At 34.5% G+C, this 19,107-nt stretch overlaps 1 long non-coding RNA gene across 1 annotated transcript in view; it reads right to left on the bottom strand.

Annotated features, from left to right (window-relative positions):
• The window catches only part of LOC136037932 (uncharacterized), a 93,768-nt gene extending 80,128 nt beyond the window's left edge, over positions 1–13,640 (bottom strand). The window contains exon 1 of the long non-coding RNA XR_010620085.1: positions 13,481–13,640. This is a non-coding gene — a long non-coding RNA (uncharacterized LOC136037932). The remainder of the gene's footprint in view (positions 1–13,480) is intronic.
• Between the last annotated feature and the right edge of the window lie 5,467 nt (positions 13,641–19,107).

Below are 19,107 nucleotides of genomic sequence, written 5' to 3'. Positions count from 1 at the left end.
GTTAAGGGACGATATTAACTACACAGGAATTGGCAAACTTTTCTTGAGAAATGATAAGGAATTATTCCTCTCTGTCAAATAAGTTAAGGTCTGATAAGGCCTTACTCCCGTAGTCAGCAAGGCTGTATCCATCATTCTTTTATTAGTGACTAAAACAAAAATGATATAACATAGGAATGATATTAACTAAAGTTAAAACGTTCCTATTATGATACACTAGCTTACTCGTCGCACGTTGCTGCGACCCCAAAAGAAAAGACATTCAAGGGCACAAAAATTAAAATTATGACTACACAAAAATTATGTAAAAATTATGTAGGCATTTTGATTTTGCAATGTGGCAATGTGATGTGGCATTTTGGCAATGTGAGGTGCTGCATCAGCCTTTAGTTGGTTTCGGTGAAAAATAAAATCTTTTGGGTGGAATGCCAATTTGGGGGGGGGGAGGCAAAACCACATCAATCTGATGTGGCATTTGGCAATGTGAGGTGCTGCATCAGCCTTTAGTTGGTTTCGGTGAAAAATAAAATTATGACTATACAAAAATTATGTAAAAATTATGTAGGCATTTTGATTTTGCAATGTGGCAATGTGATTTGGCATTTTGGCAATGTGAGGTACTGTATCAGTCTTTAGTTGGTTTTAGGGCCAATTTGGGGGGCCAAACCACATCAATCTGATGTGGCATTTTGGCAATGTGAGGTGCTGCATCAGCCTTTAGTTGGTTTCGGTGAAAAATAAAATTATGACTATACAAAAATTATGTAAAAATTATGTAGGCATTTTGATTTTGCAATGTGGCAATGTGATTTGGCATTTTGGCAATGTGAGGTACTGTATCAGTCTTTAGTTGGTTTTAGGGCCGATTTGGGGGGCCAAACCACATCAATCTGATGTGGCATTTTGGCAATGTGAGGTGCTGCATCAGCCTTTAGTTGGTTTCGGTGAAAAATAAAATTTTTTGTGTGGAATGCAAATTTGGGGGGCAAAACCACATCAATCTGATGTGGCATTTTGGCAATGTGAGGTGCTGCATCAGCCTTTAGTTAGTTTCGGTGAAAAATAAAATCTTTTGGGTGGAACACTCTTATATTGTTTCTTTCCCATCAATGGCGCCCTGTTTTCCTCGGGGTCCGGTGGATTCCCCCTGAAAAATCTCACCTCATTTACAATAACGATCACACTTGTAAATTTAAAAGTATTAAAAAAAATTAAACTAGGATTATTAACTTAACTGTCAGGCGTTATTGCATACAGATAGACACCCATAAATATGCAGAAAATGTGAATAATGGGGACAAAAGCAACTATACAGTACTTTTATTCAGGATGTCTCTTATTTCAGTCAGATTAAAAATTGTTCGAAAGACTAAGAGGGTCCTGGGGGGGATTTATACCCAAGAAGTTTGCAAGAGTGTACTCAACAACTTCTCAAAGTTTCTTGGCGATTGGATGAGCTACGTAGTAATGCATACAGGCAAGGTCGTATGTGTCAAAATTAAAAATGATAGCGATGAGAACACAAAGGATGATTCTTTGGAACCACTAGAACTATTAAACGTGATAAGACCAATAGAAAACCTCGAAAAAATTAAATTCACAATAGGTGAAAATCAACAACCTCCACTATCAAATGAGACAACCCAAAAAAAAGAAAATTTACAAGTATTATAAATGATAATTCGTTGAAAGAAAACAAGTTTTTGTCCCAACACCTAAATAATTAACAAATATACAACCTGGACCATCATGTAAAACTAGAACACTAAGGGCAGCTAAAGCAAATGGCTTTGGTAAATTGTCTGAAGTAATGAAAATCCTAAATGAAGAAGAAAGACTAACGGGGTTAGAAGATAAGCGACAGAAAGAAACAAAACGTGCCAAAATTGAAAATGATAGTAATGATAATTGGGTTTGGGATTTTGACATGGATAAGGTCATTAAGGCTTACTATGCCTTTGTTAAAAAACAAAGTTTCGGTGATATGTATTTTCATAATGACAAAAGACAATCCGGGGCAAAAGTCGACGTTCAACATTTTATAAAAGCTCCAAGCGATGAAATAGCTAAATATAAAGACTTTAGAGTTTATAAGGACGTCAGCCAAGAACCTGATAAAAAAAATCCAGCTCTGTTAAAAAATGCAACAAAAAAACAAAGGTTCGGGGTTTGGTTTTTATAATGACAAAGACAAGCCAAGGCAAAAGTTAAAGGTCTGATAACAAAAAAAACATAATTTTACAAAGGCTCTAATTCTAATTTAACGTCATTTGAAATCGTTTGAGGGATTAATTTATGAAAATTAAGCAGAGGTAAATGTGACTAGAAAACTAGTGAAAGTGAGAATCGCAACCGCTAAAGAAAAAGGTATGGCACACACGACAGCGAGAACCCCATTGAATTGTAAGCGAAATTTTGGTCAGTGATCTATGGTTGTAAACTGGAAAAGACGTATTTGTTATCTTTAACGTTTTAAGAAATTAAATGAGATTATGTATGAATCTAAACTGCTAAAGAAAAAGGCGGGGAAGAAACTTTCTGAGGTAAAGATGAACAAAAATGGACAATAAAATCTACGGTTGGAAAACAAGGAACAGCAGTTATTTGCCAAAAAAGATGATCTAAGCAGGTCAGGACTTTTGCCATAATTTGTAGCTTATTTTTTGCTGACTTTCCGCGAATTTTTTTTTGTAATTTGGCACCTGCTACTACCAGAAACTGCATAACTGTAGGAAATCCTTTTCACCAAAAAAGGAATTTTTTATATTCCTTTATTTTTCAAGATATACATGGATACGCAAGTTTTCAATTAACCAATAGACACATAAGACAAGTTCAAGTTTATTTATTTATTAATCACACATACATGTAAATATATGACATAGGCCCATGGGGAGACAAGCTCGAAAAACTAGGCCTAGACAAAGATACAATAGCAAATTACACTACAATACAAAGATGAGCATAACAACCAAGATACAATAACAGAACAATAATGTGAAAGCAGAAGTTAGCCCGGGATCTTTCAATATTATTCAATATTATTAAATATAAATTAATTCTAGAAGATAGCTGAGAGGCCCACATTCACCCAGAGCAACAAACCATACAAATAACATTGCCTTATTATTCAAGACAAGGCCGTATCCGGGATTTTTTTTTCGAGGGTAGAGAGGGGGGGGTAAAAACATTGAAAAATACATCAAAAGTTTCTTTTTATGCATTTTTGTTATGTTTTTGCGGTTAACACATTTTTTGGGAGGGAGGGATGTCAAACCCTGAAAGCCCCCCGTCCCTGGATACGGTCTTACAATCACATTCTATTTTCATTGTCCTTGGTAATTTAAGAAAATTCTTCATTCTCAAGGACAGCCACATATAGTGAATATCCTAGAATTTTTCTATCAATTAATGGATTGTTTAAAAATCAATATCAATAACGCACCCCTTTTTTATTTTTCTCTACCGTTTGTCCTGTGGGCTTGCTAATTTTGCTCTGAACAGTTCAGTTAGCAAGAAAGCTTTGCGATGCCAATCAATGTTATACAGATTAAGCTATTACTATTTCTCCGACTTGTATCCTGGGAATTATGTAGGGTGTGTGCGCATATGGATTAACTCATTTGTTTGTGTGATTGTGGGTGTAGTCATATTAAATTGTAATAGTATTTTGTGTTTTTTTTTTAACCTTGAGTAAAACCTTCAAAGGGTCTGAAAGTTAAAATAGTCTATGCTAATAAGTAGGGTTGTCATATTTTTTTTTAAGACCAAAGCATCAAAATGAGCAAAAACTGTCGTCTCGGCTTGTCTCAGCCAAAAATACAATGCTTCCCGTTCTAGCTGCTTGCTCAGGCTTTTTTTCAGCAGTCCTGTCCAAGCGAATATCTGGCATTTTATTTATTTTTTTTTGGGGGGGGGGGGGTGAGGGGTGGGATGTTACAAAAAAATTCAAAAACTCATCAAAATTTGTTATAAGTGTTTTATTTTACGAGTTCGGCACAAATTTTGGGAGGTTGGGCCAAACTTTGAAACCCCCTGGATACGGCCTTTGTCCTGTTACATCTTTCTTAAAATTAAGAATTTTGGAAAGAGTTGCCATTTTACATATAGGAAAGACAGTGAGCATGTCATTGGAATTGCAAAAAGTCCCCAAGGAATGAGGGAATAAAAACCAGAGAAGTACAAGCAGACTTTTTCGCAAGAGAGCCGTAATCAAAATTAGCAAAGGTTTTTTGGACATAATCAACAAAAGTGTATCTTTCTTGTTTCGCCCAAGAAGAAAAATCATAACAGAAGAACAAAAATTCTGTTTAGTAACCTTACTGTTAAATCACCAATACTTCCTCGTCTAACTTATCACAAAAGCCTATCTTTGAAAATATCTCAATTGATGTTGATTAGTATGTCCAGTCATTTACTGCAGGTGTTTGATTACTCCATTCCTCAAGACAGTCATTAGTGGTCTGTAATTTGATTATATTTATGAAATTGTTATACTAAAATTAGCTGAGGGTGAAGGCCTTCAACCGTCTCTCTCCTACCAGCATTTGTTTCTGCTCGATTAGACAAGATGAAGTTGACCCAAAACGGAAAGATCTACTCATGTTTCTCCAGCCACGCGTTACTTTAATTTCATGTGAAATTAGATGGAAGTTGTTCGACGCCCTTGGGACGCCGTGCCTTTTGACTTCCCTTCGAATATGTCAACTGACTTGCCGTTTTATTTTACAGGGCATTTTTTGCCGCCTGAATTTTCCCCCACAGAATTAGTCAAAGTAGTTCATTTCCCCTATTGAGAAATCAGTCTTATTAGACATGCTTGTGAGCGATCTACTTTCGGCAATTAACCGCAAATGAACTCAAATGTCCCACTTTAGGCTTCCATGGAAATATGCATTCGTACTCAACCATGGAAATTCAGAAAAGTGTTCAGCACGATTTGGTTTTCATTCTAAGGCTTTCTCTGAAAAACAAGTTAACTTGTTGTATCCCTAAAATAAGGTTTATGTGGTACCATAAGTGCCAATTAGGGGGGACATGACCGCCCCTTCTTGATTCCAAAGGTATATTTTTGTGCATTTTTATTCGAAACTGAAAAAATCCCCCCTTTCTATATTTTCAGGTTTATCGTATCTTCATTAACATAAGTCGAAAAATCCTTGTCCCCCCCCCAATTCTAGTGAAATGGTGCCATGCTTGCAAATAATTATTTTCTGTAGCTAAATGTAAACATAAGAATACCGCACAAGTCTACGTGGAAATAATTCTAAAAAGACAATAATTTTGGTTTAGAGCATTACTTTAAAATTTTAACAACAATAACTGTATGTCTTCTATACTATTTATAGTGTATTAACTTACATCATAGATGTAGAATAGCATAGTAAATTGGCGTCAACAGGAAGAGGGGCATGTGCCCCCTTGATTCCCCCTTAGATTTCGAAAAAATATCTTTTTTGCGGTATTTCGGCAGAAATTCCTTTTCGATAATATTTTTATTGAAAATTGAAAAGAGTGACATATACCCCCCGATTTTGAGCAATCCATTTTGCCCACCAAAGATGCCAGGGTATTGAAATCATCCATGATCCAAGAGAAAGTAAGTGGTCCCAGGTCTCTGGTGGCCAAGAGCTAATAAAAGGTGAGGAGGTATTTGTTCTTTTAACCAGCAAGGCATACATATGTATATCCTAAAAGCCAAAAGGTAATCTTTGGAGGGGTACTCCTGAAATAAGATCGCTTGGATTCAAATAAGATCGTTTAACAGCGCAATTTCAGCGCATTAGCGCTGCCTAAGTAACGGGGAAATGGTTTCGATGTAGACTATTATTTCCTCCTCCTCCCCTCCCCCCCTAAGCCAATTGGTATGGAGTAGCTGGTTGTAGAAACTTCGTAGGGACCTATTCGACTGAATATTAAAAGTTCTAGTGATTATTTTGGTGAGTGAGTAGGAAGTGATTGGAGGGATGACAAGCTCACTCCGTAAAGATACTCTAGTAGCCTTCACTGACAACAGTATTCTTAACACTTCTGTTAGAACGGAGTCTGTCGTGGTGTACCTAACATAATCCCCGCGTAATTGTTTGTACCAAGGTATACGATTTTAAAGAACACTCCGTCATCTAGACTTGTTCAGACAAATTGTTAAACAAGTTTACTTCTTATTAGTCCATCTTACTTGGCATAGTTGTATATGATCTACTTTCGGCAATCAGCCACAAATGAACTCAAATGTTCCGCTGAAAAATTTGGTCGAAATAAGTTCAAGCTGTGCACCTTTCCTTATTAAGCGTGAAATTCGAGAATAATTGATTGGGACAATTAGGCGTGTTTAATCATTTGATCTTTAGTTACCGTGCTGGTCTAATCGACGAACAATGCCGAAACTTCGCATGCAAAAACGTAATTGAATGTAATTAGGATGTAGAATTGGGGCAGTATCCCAATGTCCTAAACTTTTCAGAGTCTCTGGGCGTTTTTTTTTCTCGTATTATCGAATGAAACTTTTTTTTTATCTCGTTCCAAAATTACCATCGCTTACCAAATCCCACGAAATTTCTTTGATTTTCCCAGAAATTTTCTACGAAATTTCCTACAAATCCCACTTTCTGCGAATACCAATTTCTACGAATTTCACATCAATTCGCGGGAAACAGAATCTCAATCTTAATTTTCTATGAAATTTCTTACGAATCCCAGTGAAAAAAAAACTCCTGCTTACTTGCCTGAACAGGATCCTTGCATGCAAACACGTATGTGAATATTGTACTTTAGTTTCAGAAAATGTCTTTGAATTTCTAATTTTCAGACTCGCTTCCAGGCTAATTACACCCCATCTACCCAGGGCGCCGGCAGGAAATTTTCCAGGGGGGGGGTAGACTCCAAAATGGCAGCGGTGGTTGGGTGACACTTTAGGTAGTTTAGGGCACCAAACTAAAATTTTACCTCGAAGAGGATGAAGTTACAATCAATTTAAAATTCTGAGAAGCTAATTGATTTAAAAGTATCAATAACTATATTTCAGGCTTTCCAGTTGCAAAAGAAGTAATGCCAAACGGGGGCAGTACTGGATTCAACCAAATCGATTCGCTTTATTTGTAATGAAATTAGGCTACGTTTGGTGATTGTAATTGCGTATCAGCTATAATGAAGGGGGGTGAGTCATTGTTTAGGTGGGGGTAGGTTCCTACAAAAGTACATTTTAATGGACAAACTGCTTACTCTTCCCCAAGTTTCGGATAAATGTTGAAAGACGTAGGTGGAGTAGGAAATTAATTGAAATGTTTCTCTATACAGCTAAAATGTTATATTTCCATATCTAAAAGCACATAGGTGGGAAAGGCAAGGTAGGTCATCATCATCCCTGCCAGGAAATTTCTTTGGGGTGGCAAATACTGCTAGAAACTTAGTTTTCAGCAATTTTAAATGCTAATATCTTTCTTTTTCTGTTTATATGAAGTACTTCAATGTATTTAAACGAATGTATGTAATGTATTTATCGGTAAAAAAATCCTTTTGTAGAGGTTGTGATGGCTTCAGTTATGTAGAAGATCAAAAGTCTCACATAATTTCCATCCAGACAAACAATAATACTCCTTTTCATCCAACATAAATTCTTTAGTAGTGACATTAACAAAGACTTTTCACAAAAATTGCTATTCCTCGCCAATTTTTAAGTATATTCAAATTTTATCCAAAATTGAAATTGCAAATTTAAACATAGGACGATGGTAATGAATCTACCATTATTGACTTACACATTTTAAAAGCAGTTAACCGGGGTTTAAGGGACAGGTACTTCAAATTATATCTTGGATAAGCCTGGGTATGATTTGGAAAACAATAAGAAATTAATAAAAAAAAGGAGGTTTCTGATTAAAAGCAAAGAGCAGATTTGGAACCTATTTGAAGTGAATATTCTTTGCGTGAAGGGGGATGTCTGCTCCTTAGCTCCCTACTCTTTGCTGGGAGGTTTGGATTTTTTCCAAATTTTAAAGAAAATATACAATCCGAAAAAAAGATTTTCCAAAGCACTAAAAACTTTTATTTAATGAACAAAGTGTTGAGAAAGGGGCAAAATTCCCTTATATACCGAGTAACTTATATTTATTTTAAGTTTTAAACTTGCTCCTTTCTTTAGTTGAAAAACCTTTACTATACGTTTAATCAAACAGTTCGTGGTAACGAACTGTAGTAAGGAGCGACCCGGCTCAATAGTAACCAAAACTCTAAAAAATTGAATTTTGATATCAATAGCTACATCAAAAGAATTGCATTTTAATGCTGATTTTAAATATATAAGTTTCATCAAGTTTAGTCTTACCCAGCAAAAGTTACGAGCCTGAGAAAATTTGCCTTATTTAGGAAAATAGGGGGAAACACCCCCTAAAAGTCGTAGGATCTTAACGAAAATGACACCATCGGATTCAGCGTATCAGAGAACCCTACTGTAGAAGTTTTAAGCTCCTATCTACAAAAATGTGGAATTTTGTATTTTTTGCCAGAAGACAAATCACGGGTGCGTGTTTATTTGTTTTTTTGTTGTTTTTTTTTTTCCAGGGGTCATCGTATCGACCAAGTGGTCCTAGAATGTCGCAAGAGGGCTCATTCTAACGGAAATGGAAAGTTCTAGTGCAATTTTTAAGTGACCAAAAAAATTGGAGAGCATCTAGGCCCCCTCCCACGCTCATTTTTTTCCCAAAGTCAACGGATCTAAATTTTGAGAATGCCATTTTGTTCAGCATAGTCAAAAACCATAATAACTATGTCTTTGGGGATGACTTACTCCCCCAGAGTCCCTGGGGGAGGGGCTGCAAGTTACAAACTTCGACCAGTGTTTACATATAATAATGGTTATTGGGAAGTGTACAGACGTTTTCAGGGGGATTTTTTTGGTTTTGGGGGTAGGGTTGAGGGGGGGGCTATGTGGGAGGATCTTTCCTTGGAGAAATATGCCATGGGGGAAGAAAAATTCAATGAAAAGGGCGCAGGGTGCAGGACGAATCTGGTCACGTTAGAAAAAAACGTCAAATTCAGAGCTTAATATACAATGCTGGGTGTTCGGAGCCTCTCTATTATGGAGTATAATTTTAAAATTAAAATTAATATTATGGAGTATATATTCTAAAATTACTATAAATAAACATGGAAAAGTTTTTTTCAATTGAAAGTAAAGAGTAGCATTGAAACTGAAAACGAACAGAGATTATTACGCATATGAGGGGTTCTAAGAATACTTTAGCATAAAGAGTGAGGTATTTAGGAAGAGATAAATACCTCGCTCTTTATGCTATAGTATTTTTAGTAATTTCAACTATTTATTCTACGGCCTTTCTGATTCAGGGATCATTCTTAAAGAATTGGGACAAAATTTACGATTTAGTGTAAAGAACGAGGTATTAACGAGGGTACAAACCCCCTCATATACATAATAAAAATTAAAGAATATAAAAGTTTGTTACGTAAGTTAATTTTTAAGTTACGTATATTTTTTGCTAATAAAAAAATTCGTTAAAAATTAAAATTTATAGTTGCCTTTTTATGTAACCGAAAAATTGCATGGCAACTAAGCCTCCTTCCCCATCCCTTATTTCTCAAAATCGTCTGATCAGAACTAAGAGAAAGCCATTTAGCCAAAAAAGGAATTAATATGCAAATTTCACTTTAATAATTTATATGTGGAGAGCCAAAATCAAACATGCATTAATTCAAAAACGTTCAGAAATTACATGAAAAAACTAGTTTTTTTATCAAAACTAAGAGAAAGCCATTTAGCCAAAAAAGGAATTAATATGCAAATTTCATTTTAATAATTTATGTGTGGAGAGCCAAAATCAAACATGCATTAATTCGAAAACGTTCAGAAGTTACATAAAAAAACTTGTTTTTTTAACTGAAAGTAAGGAGCGACATTAAAACTTAAAACGAACAGAAATTACTTCGTATAAGAAATGGGTTGTCCCCTCCGCAATCCCTCGCTCTTTACGCTAAAGTTTGACTCTTTGCTACAATTCTGCTTTTTAAAACAATTAAAAGCTTTAGCGTAAAGAGCGAGGGATTGCGGAGGGGACAATCCATTTCATATACGGAGTAATTTCTGTTCGTTTTAAGTTTTAATGTCGCTCCTTACTTTCAGTTAAAATAACTAGTTTTTTTTTATGTAATTTCATTTCATAAAACTGCAAAATTTTATGAATACGATACTTTTGGTAGCGCAGAAAAAACTATCAATATTTTAATGACCTCTATTTGGATTTTGATGGATAACCATTTGGTGGTAACGAACCACGAAGTGTAATAGTAACCCGGCTCAATAGTAAACGAAACTCTAAAAAACAGAATCTTGGTACCAATAGATATATCAAAAAGAATTGGCTCATTATGCTGATTCCAAACATATAAGTTTCATTAAGTTTAGTCTTACTCATCAAAAGCTACAAACCTGAGAAAATTTATCTGATTTTCGAAAAAAGGCGGAAAAATACGCTAGAAGTCATAGGATTTTAATGAAAAACTTATCATCAGATTCAGTGTATCAAAGAACCTTCCTGTAGAGGTTCAAGCTCATGTCTGAAAAAATGTGAAATTTTGTATTTTTTTACCAGAAGAAAAATCACGGATGCTTGTTTAATTGTTTTTTTTTTTTTATATTGTATCGACCCAGTTGGCCCGGAACGTCGGGAGATGGTTTATTCTTGTTTTGGTGCCCTTTTTAAATGAGCAAAAAACTGGAGGTCGACTAGACCCCCTCCCATGACACTTTTCCCAAAGTCATCCGATGAAAATTTGAGATAGCTTTTTTTCAGCGTAGTTGGAAGTCCCAATAACTATGTCTTCGGACATAAAATGACCCCCTAAAGCCCCTGGAGAAAGGTTTTTAAGTTATAAGATTGACCCATTGTTGTTATTGGAAAGTATGCATATATTTTCGGGTAGGAGGGGAGGACGAATTTTCTGCTCGGAGGATTTTCCATGGAGAGGGTAGTTTCCGGAGGTGAACTTTTCAGGGCAAATTTTACACTGGGTGAATTTGCCAGGATTCCTAGGCGAAATTTGTTTATATGTCTTGCTTTCTCCTTACCGATTCAATTTTTGAACAAAAATAACTTAGGAACAATAGGGAAATTTTTCCAAGATAGTGGATATCAATTCAGTGGAAGTTTCCAATTGGAAAAATTTCTCTATTGTTTCTAAGTTGTGTTTGTTTGATATGAAAATTCAGTTTGGTCTTTGTCCCTTTTTACGATTCAATTTTACACGTGGAAACATTAAGGGTAATTACCCGGGGTAGATTTTCGCCAGAATTGAATTATCCAGAGGAGATTTCTGTTTTAAGGGAATTTTTCCGTGAAGGTATCCTAATTTTTCCGAGCAAGGTATCCTAGCGCTATTTAAAAAACAATCGGAAAATAAACAAAAAAACGGTTTTTTTTTTCAATTGAAAGTAAGGAGCAATATTAAAACTTAAAACGAACAGGAATTATTTCGTTTATGAGGGCTTTTGCCCCGTTCTCAACACTTCGCTCCTTGCACCAGAGTTTAAATTTTGTCCGAATTATAAAAAAATTACTCTTGAAACACAAGGGTCATTTATTAGAACAATAAGTAACTTTTTTTTTAAAGTGACGAAAAACTGTAGCGTGAAGAATGAAGTGTTGAGGAAGGGGAAACCGCTTTCATATACGTAATAATTTATGTTCGCTTTAAGTTTTAATGTTGCTCCTTATTTTAAGTTAAAAAACTTGTTTTTTCATCTTTATTTCATGAAGCTTAGAGACTAACATTTTTCTAAAGGCAATGGAAAGATTATGTCATTAAAGTAAAAGTATATAAAAATAAAAAAAAGTAAGTAATTAAAAAATACACAAAAATATAGCCTACTTACAAAAACTAAGATATAAACTCCCAGCATTCAGTTTTGTTGAGCAATGCCGAAGCGTTGGACGGATATTTTTTAACACAGTTTTGAACTTGGTTATCGAACACCAAAATATTTAATGCCTTTAGACTCATGGTTTATAAATAGTAGCTCATTGTCAAAATAGTTAGCTCAAAGTACAACATTAAAACTAAGATTAAGAAAATCACATTAAATTTTTTAACTCAATATATTTGATTTAATTTTGAATCCCAAAAACCAATATATTTGACACCTTTATACTTCATAACTGTAAAAAATTAAATCTTTTTTCAAAGTGACAACTAGTTAAATATAATCACTCCCGAAAAAAAATGATAATAAAACACAAAAAACGTGTCTGTTCAGGGGAAAAATACAGAAATTTCCAGCATTCCGTTCAGAGATACCATTTTTGATTATACTGGCTTCATATATTGGCTCATGGGTACTTTTGCAATACAAGTATACAAGTAAAAGTTCACGGCATTTTTTTTTTTTTACCGAAATTTCCCCTTATTAAGTTGTTTTCCTTGTGTTTTACATAACTATACGAACTTTCTTGTGTACTGATTACAGCACTAATTACTAATAAACAAATACATTTATAGGATCACCATAAAAATCTGATTCTTTGTATGAATGATATCACTAGTCAGGCTCTTATACTTTCGTTACTGACAAGGATCGTTATTTACTTACCATTCATTACAATGAAGAATTTGAATTTTTTGTTGCTCTAACCAAATTATATAGAAAAATATTTGTAGAAAACTCGAAAGGGATCACTCAGTCACAAATTAGAACTTTTTTTCCTTATTAATGGTCAAAATCTATTGACAGGCAGCCAACAATGGGGCAACACATATTTTTTCCATGGTTTTTCCCTATTCTGCTCTCTTTACTTTGGTTTGCGTATAGTTACTTTGTAGTCCCAAATTTCCCTACTGGCGCCCATACCACCCCCCCTTAAAAGTGACTGGATTAAATCCTAGGTTATGTCCAAATTTTAACCAACGGTTGTGGTTAGCGGTTATCCTAGGCCATGGACATTATTAATAAGAAAAAAGATAGTAAAATAAGTAATAAGTAAATAAAAAGTAAATTAAAAGACTCGTTTTCAAAATAGGGTAAAAGATAGAAATAATTTTTTATCGAGAATCTATGAATATAAGTTAAGACTAGGGGAGGGGGTGCAAAGGGATTGAGTTTAACTTAACTTGAACTTTTTAAATCTTTCCTCAACCCATCCACGTTTTTAATTCGTGCTTTAATTCGGTTAATAAGTAAAAATGTGGGTGCAAACGAAAAACTCAGCAAATGTTTGGATGAGGCCTAAGGCTATTTTACCATTGGGCGGGATTGGCTGTTATACAACAAACAGGAAGGGACTCTGAAAATACAATGAATAAAAAGTTTCTAAATATAATAAAGTTACAAACAAATACAAAGTAGAAACAATAGGGAAAATCTTTTCAAGACAGTGGAAATTAGTTCTGTGAATATTTTGGCCCTATGTCCAAGGGCCGTCTTCAGCACAATACGAGAACAAGAGAGAAAATATGTATATATAAATAAACTTACATTAAATTGTGAGAATTTAAACTAAATAACGTTATTTAAAACTTTTTTAAAAACAGCCCTAGCATCCTTACTTCAACGAAGTTCAACCAGGACTGACAAAAAGAATATAGTGAGAATATAAACTCATTCAAACTAAAGAGAACAAAGTGATTAAATGCAATTTCTCAGAGCCAACCTTGCTTTTTTAGCAGCCTGTCTCAAAGGCCTTTTTGTAGCTGGTTCAGTACTATTATAAATCGGTTTAGTAAATATTTTGTTAGATCGTTTTTGATTAAATTTGAGTATAAAGAATTTTGTGAGTATTCCCCTTTAGTGAGTATTCCACTTTGTTCTCTTTAGTTTGAATGAGTTTATATTCTCACTTCATTCTTTTTGTCAGTCCTGGTTGAACTTCGTTGAAGTAAGGATGCTAGGGCTGTTTTTAAATAAAGTTTTTAAATAGCATTATTTAGTTTTAATTCTCACAATTTAATGTAAGTTTATTTATATATACATATTTTCTCTCTTGTATGCGTATTGTGCTGAAGACGGCCCTTGGACATAGGGCCGAAATATTCACAGAACTGATTTCCACTGTCTTGAAAAGATTTTCCCTATTGTTTCTACTTTGTATTTGTTTGTTATGGAAAGGCAGTTTGGTCTTCGTCGCTATTTTTTATAATAAAGTTATTATTTTATTCTTGTAATTTTTCGTTCAAAGGAGCAGATAAACTAAACTGTCACCAAATGTAGTTGTGAAGGAAGCCTTTATAACTTGCATAGTTAAAAAAAACAGGCTCAGGGTACAATTTTGTACCCAACATCTAATTTTACCTTGGAAAAATCTCTAAATTTATCCATGCCATACTCCTACTATTAGCAACTAAACGCAGCACCAAGCCGACTGAGGCCAATACAACCACGCACGCTCCTTTTGCATCCCATGCTATGAATTGGTAAATAAGCAATGAGTCTCTAGGACCGCCTAAATCCCTACCATAAATATTATTGTTTTTGGGAATTTTCTTACCCCTCTTTTGCTGTTTAGACGAGTTTAGCCCCCAGTATATAATATAACCCCCCCCCCCCCCCCCAAATCAAAAGCTCATAAAGTAATATACAGCTTATGTGTAAATTTCCTAGCTTCGATTTCTAATTATTCCATGTTTTGTTAACAACACGGTTCAAAAGTTTCAACTAAATTTGGTGCAAAAACTAACTGGAGGTTTCACACGGTTAGGCACGGAGGCATTTAGTCAGCAACTCGGAGGGGCATTATTTTTAAAGAACAAGGAGTATTACCTTGAAGGTTTGTGGAGATAGAGCAATTTTAATATTTTGCAAACCAAAGGCACGTTAGTAAAGGTGAAAAGCTCAAAATTAAAAAAAAAATACCAGCTAATAAATGGCATTTCTTACGTTAGATAATTTAATTGTTTGTTAAATAAATCATAATTTTGAGATTAATGTTTTTAAAATGGAATTTTGATTTGATGTTCCAGTGATGGAGGAAGTTTAATGTTTAGTGGAAATCGCGTTGGAGATATAGGACTCGAGATACTTTTTTGGAGGAACTGTATGTGGGTACCTTCTTTTGTGAATCTCGACATGTGCTAAATGCAATAAAATTCTCCAGTATGAAGACAATACCTTTTTTTATTTAAATAAAATGGGACTTGACTTACGTTGCTCTAACATACCTCTTTTTTCTAATTTTATACTATTGGCTTTAGGTCTGATTTGCTGACTTCAAAGATCATGCATGTTGGATTGTTTTTGTCTAATTTTGTCAATTTCATCCTAAGGAAATGGTAGCTTGATTAGGCGTAAATAGGAAAATTTAAATTCAAGTATATATGCCTTTCCCTTTATTATTAGGAGTTACGGGCTCTATTCTCGAAGTATCTGAAGAATGGCCAGATAGCCTTCACACTTTGAAATCAGGGTATAATCTTGGTCCATCCCACTTCGCTTAAAAATTACTTTGGGATGAAGATTGCTTAGTTTTCGAGAAGAAAGGAATTTCACGGATATTCTTAAGAATTGTATTTTAAAATCAGACCCTTACCTGGGGGGGGGGGGGGATTTGGAACTCACCCTTTCGCTTTGGTGAATTCCTCCCAGAAATTTACTGTATCATGCTTAAGATTAATTTGCGCCTCCTGTGCCGGATCAAATTAATACAAACAATTATAAGAAACACGACTGAAATCTTAGTAACTACAATAATGATAATAATGGTGCATTCTAAAACTTTTAAGGCATGTTCAAATAATAAAAGATACAATACTAAGTAGACAACGACATCTATCTTAAGGTTATGATAAAAATAAATTTTATATAGCCTATATTTCTTCTTTAATTGCAAAGCTCTTTGAATTCCAGGGGAAATTTTTATAAACATTCTAAATTCAAATTAATCGTTGACATTTTCCAGCCTTATCTTGATCAATATTTTAAGAATATATTCATCAACCACAGCTGGTGAGAAAAAAAAAACCAAGTGAAAGATGCTTCACAGACAGTAAGGCAAAAGAAATTTACATGTGAGAGTATAATTTAGGCCTAAGAGAACAAGTACATCTTGAGATAAAGAATCTCAAAACTTTTTTCTGCATGGCGAATCGCATATCTCAGCATGAACAGCCTATGTCTACAAGTGTTTCTTCAACGGTATCTGCATAATATCATGATGACCCGTGGTACTTATGGGGTTAAGCACCTTCTACTGCATGTAAATTTTTCTTAAACAGAAAAGACACCCCATGGCGTGATTGTTAGCGAGAGTTTTCGCATCTCAGGAATCACCTTTAACCCCTTCGGAGCTGAGAGAATCCACACATTTGTGTCTATTTGAAATTCTTTTTTGACATTATACTATTTTATGGGTGTTTTCAATCAGTCTTGTCGATAGTTATGGATATTATTCATCTATCTTACGAATATGCTAATCAATACTTTAACAATTTCCCACGTTTTTTTCTTTCTTCTTCCCTATTTAGCTTTTTAGCTGTTTGGAAAAGAAAATTCAATTTGCTCTACTAAAGGCCTGATCACGTGAATTTAGAGGGATCTTGAAAATGCCAATAATTTCTTAGACAGCACTGATTCTCTATCTACAGAACTTGATAGGAAAAAAAACGGGTGTAGGCTAATCTGAATAAAAGAGTGGAACAAAAAAAAAGAAGCAAACTTTAAATAATAAAAACCTTAATATTTTGACTCCATATCCAGGAGCTTTTATCAATGGGGGAAACAAGCTAAAGATAAATTAAATCAGATGCAAGATATAAAAAAGAAAACAAACAAAACAAATAAATAAAACTTACTCCTTAATAACATTCTTAATGCTGGAATCACTGTAAATAGCATGAATAAGCACACAGCACTGACGAACTTTTGTTATTTCTATAAGGCTATTAAATAAAAAAAAAAGTTTTTTTAACTGAAGGTAAGGAGAAACATTAAAATTTAAAACGAACAGAAATTACTTCGTATATGAAAGGGGCTGCTTCCTCATCAACGCCCCGCTCTTTACGCTAAGGTTTGACTCTTTCTCTCAAATATACTTTTTCAAAACAGTAAAAAACTTTAGCGTAAAGAGCGGGACGTTGATGAGGAAGCAGCCTCTTTCATATAAAAAGTAATTTCTGTTCGTTTTAAATTTTAATGTTGCTCCTTACTTTCAGTTAAAAAAACTTGTTTTTTTATCTAATTTCTGAACGTTTTTGAATCAATGCATGTTTTGATTTTGGCTCTCCGCAGAGGAATAATTAAAACGGAATTTGCCTATTTTTTTGTTTTGACTAAATTGCTTTCTCATATCGAATGAAAAAAAGGAGTGGGGGTGGAAGCTTAGTTGCCCTCCTATTTTTTGGTTACTTAAAAAGGCAACTAGAACTTTTAATTTCTTACGAATGTTTTTATTAGTAAAAGATATACGTAACTTATAAATTAGCTTACGCAACGAACTTTTGTATTCATGTTTTTATTACATATATGAGAGGGGTCACCCCCTCGTCAGTACCTCGTTCTTTACACTAAAGCTTAAATTTTGTCCCAATTCATTGAGAATGACCCCTGAATCACAAAAGCCGTAGAATAAATAGTTGAAATTACTAAAAATACTTTAGCGTAAAGAGCGAAGTATTAGGAGGATGTGAGCGCCTCATATGTGTAATAATTTATGTTCATTTTATTTTTTAAGGCTGCTCCTTACTTCCTGTTGAAAAAACTTTTTCATATTCATTTTTTCATTTTTTTTAAATAATGCTAGAAAATCCTGCGCTCCCTTCATAGAAATTTTCTTCCCCCATGACAGATTCTTCGATGGAAAGGTCCCTCAACATATCACCCTCTTCTCAACCCCTCCCCCAACCAAAAATCCCCCTGAAAACGTCTGTACACTTCCCTATAACCATTACTATATGTAAGCACTGGTCAAAGTTTTTAACTTGTAGTCCCTCCCACGGGGACTGTGGGATAGTAAGTGGTCCCCAAAGACATAGTTCTAAGGTCTTTTGACTACGCTGAATAAAATGGCTATCTCAGAATTTTGATCCGCGGACTTTGGGAAAATATTTAGCATGGGAGGGGGCCTAGGTGCCCTCCAATTTTTTGGTCACTTAAAAAGAGCACTAGAACTTTTCATTTCCGTTGGAATGAGCCCTCTCGCAACATTTTAGGACCACTGGGTCGATACAATCACCCCTGGGGAAAAAAAAACAAAAAAACAAACAAACAAATAAACACGCATCCGTGATCTGCCTTCTGGCAAAAAATATAAAATTCCACATTTTTGTAGATTGAAACTTCTACAATATGGTTCTCGTATAGGCTGAATTTGATGGCGTGATTTTCGTTAAGATTCTATGAATTTTGGGGGACATTTCCTCCAATTTTCTAAATAATGCAAATTTTCTCAGGCTGGTAACTTTTGATGGGTAAGACTAAACTTGATGAAACTTGTATATTTAAAATCAGCATTAAAATGCGATTCTTTTGATGTAGCTATTGGTATCAAAATTCCATTTTTTAGAGTTTTGGTTACTATCGAGCAGGGTCGCTCCTTATTACAGTTCGTTACCACAAACTGTTTGATTTACAGTGATTGCTGTATTTTGGAGGTGAATAAGATGTGACTTTTATTTATTTGTTTGTTTTTATCTTTTTCTTCATATGTTGTGATTAATTTAACTTTAACTTTTTTTTTCCGTTGATAACGGCTCACGGACGGTCGAAATACTTGGATTTTTATTATTGAAAGGTTTTTTTTTGTTCAAACGTTTTTTTTCAATTATACCCCTCTCTTAAGCTCTTGAAAAATGGCTGTCCCCAACTATTGTAAGTATAAAGCTATACTTTGCTTCCTGAAATTTCTTGTCTGTTGTATGACTAATCACTGATCATGGGTGTTCTATGGATGTTGTGTTGGTTGTTTTGCTACTGTCAGATGACCCAACTATTCACAGTGTTCCCAAGTACGCCTAAATAGTGATTAATTATAAAAAAGTATTTATGATGAAAGTTAAGAGAGAAGTTGAAACTTACTACAAACAGCAATTACTGCTTCGCAGTTTACGCAACATTTTTTTTTAAACTGTTTCAAATAAACATGCTCATGGTATTTCCCCATATTTCTAGAATTC

Source organism: Artemia franciscana, chromosome 2 (genome assembly GCF_032884065.1).
Source record: "Artemia franciscana chromosome 2, ASM3288406v1, whole genome shotgun sequence".
NCBI classification, from domain to species: domain Eukaryota; kingdom Metazoa; phylum Arthropoda; class Branchiopoda; order Anostraca; family Artemiidae; genus Artemia; species Artemia franciscana.
Note: the sequence above shows the minus strand (reverse complement) of the source record. Positions and strands in the feature narration are given on the sequence as shown.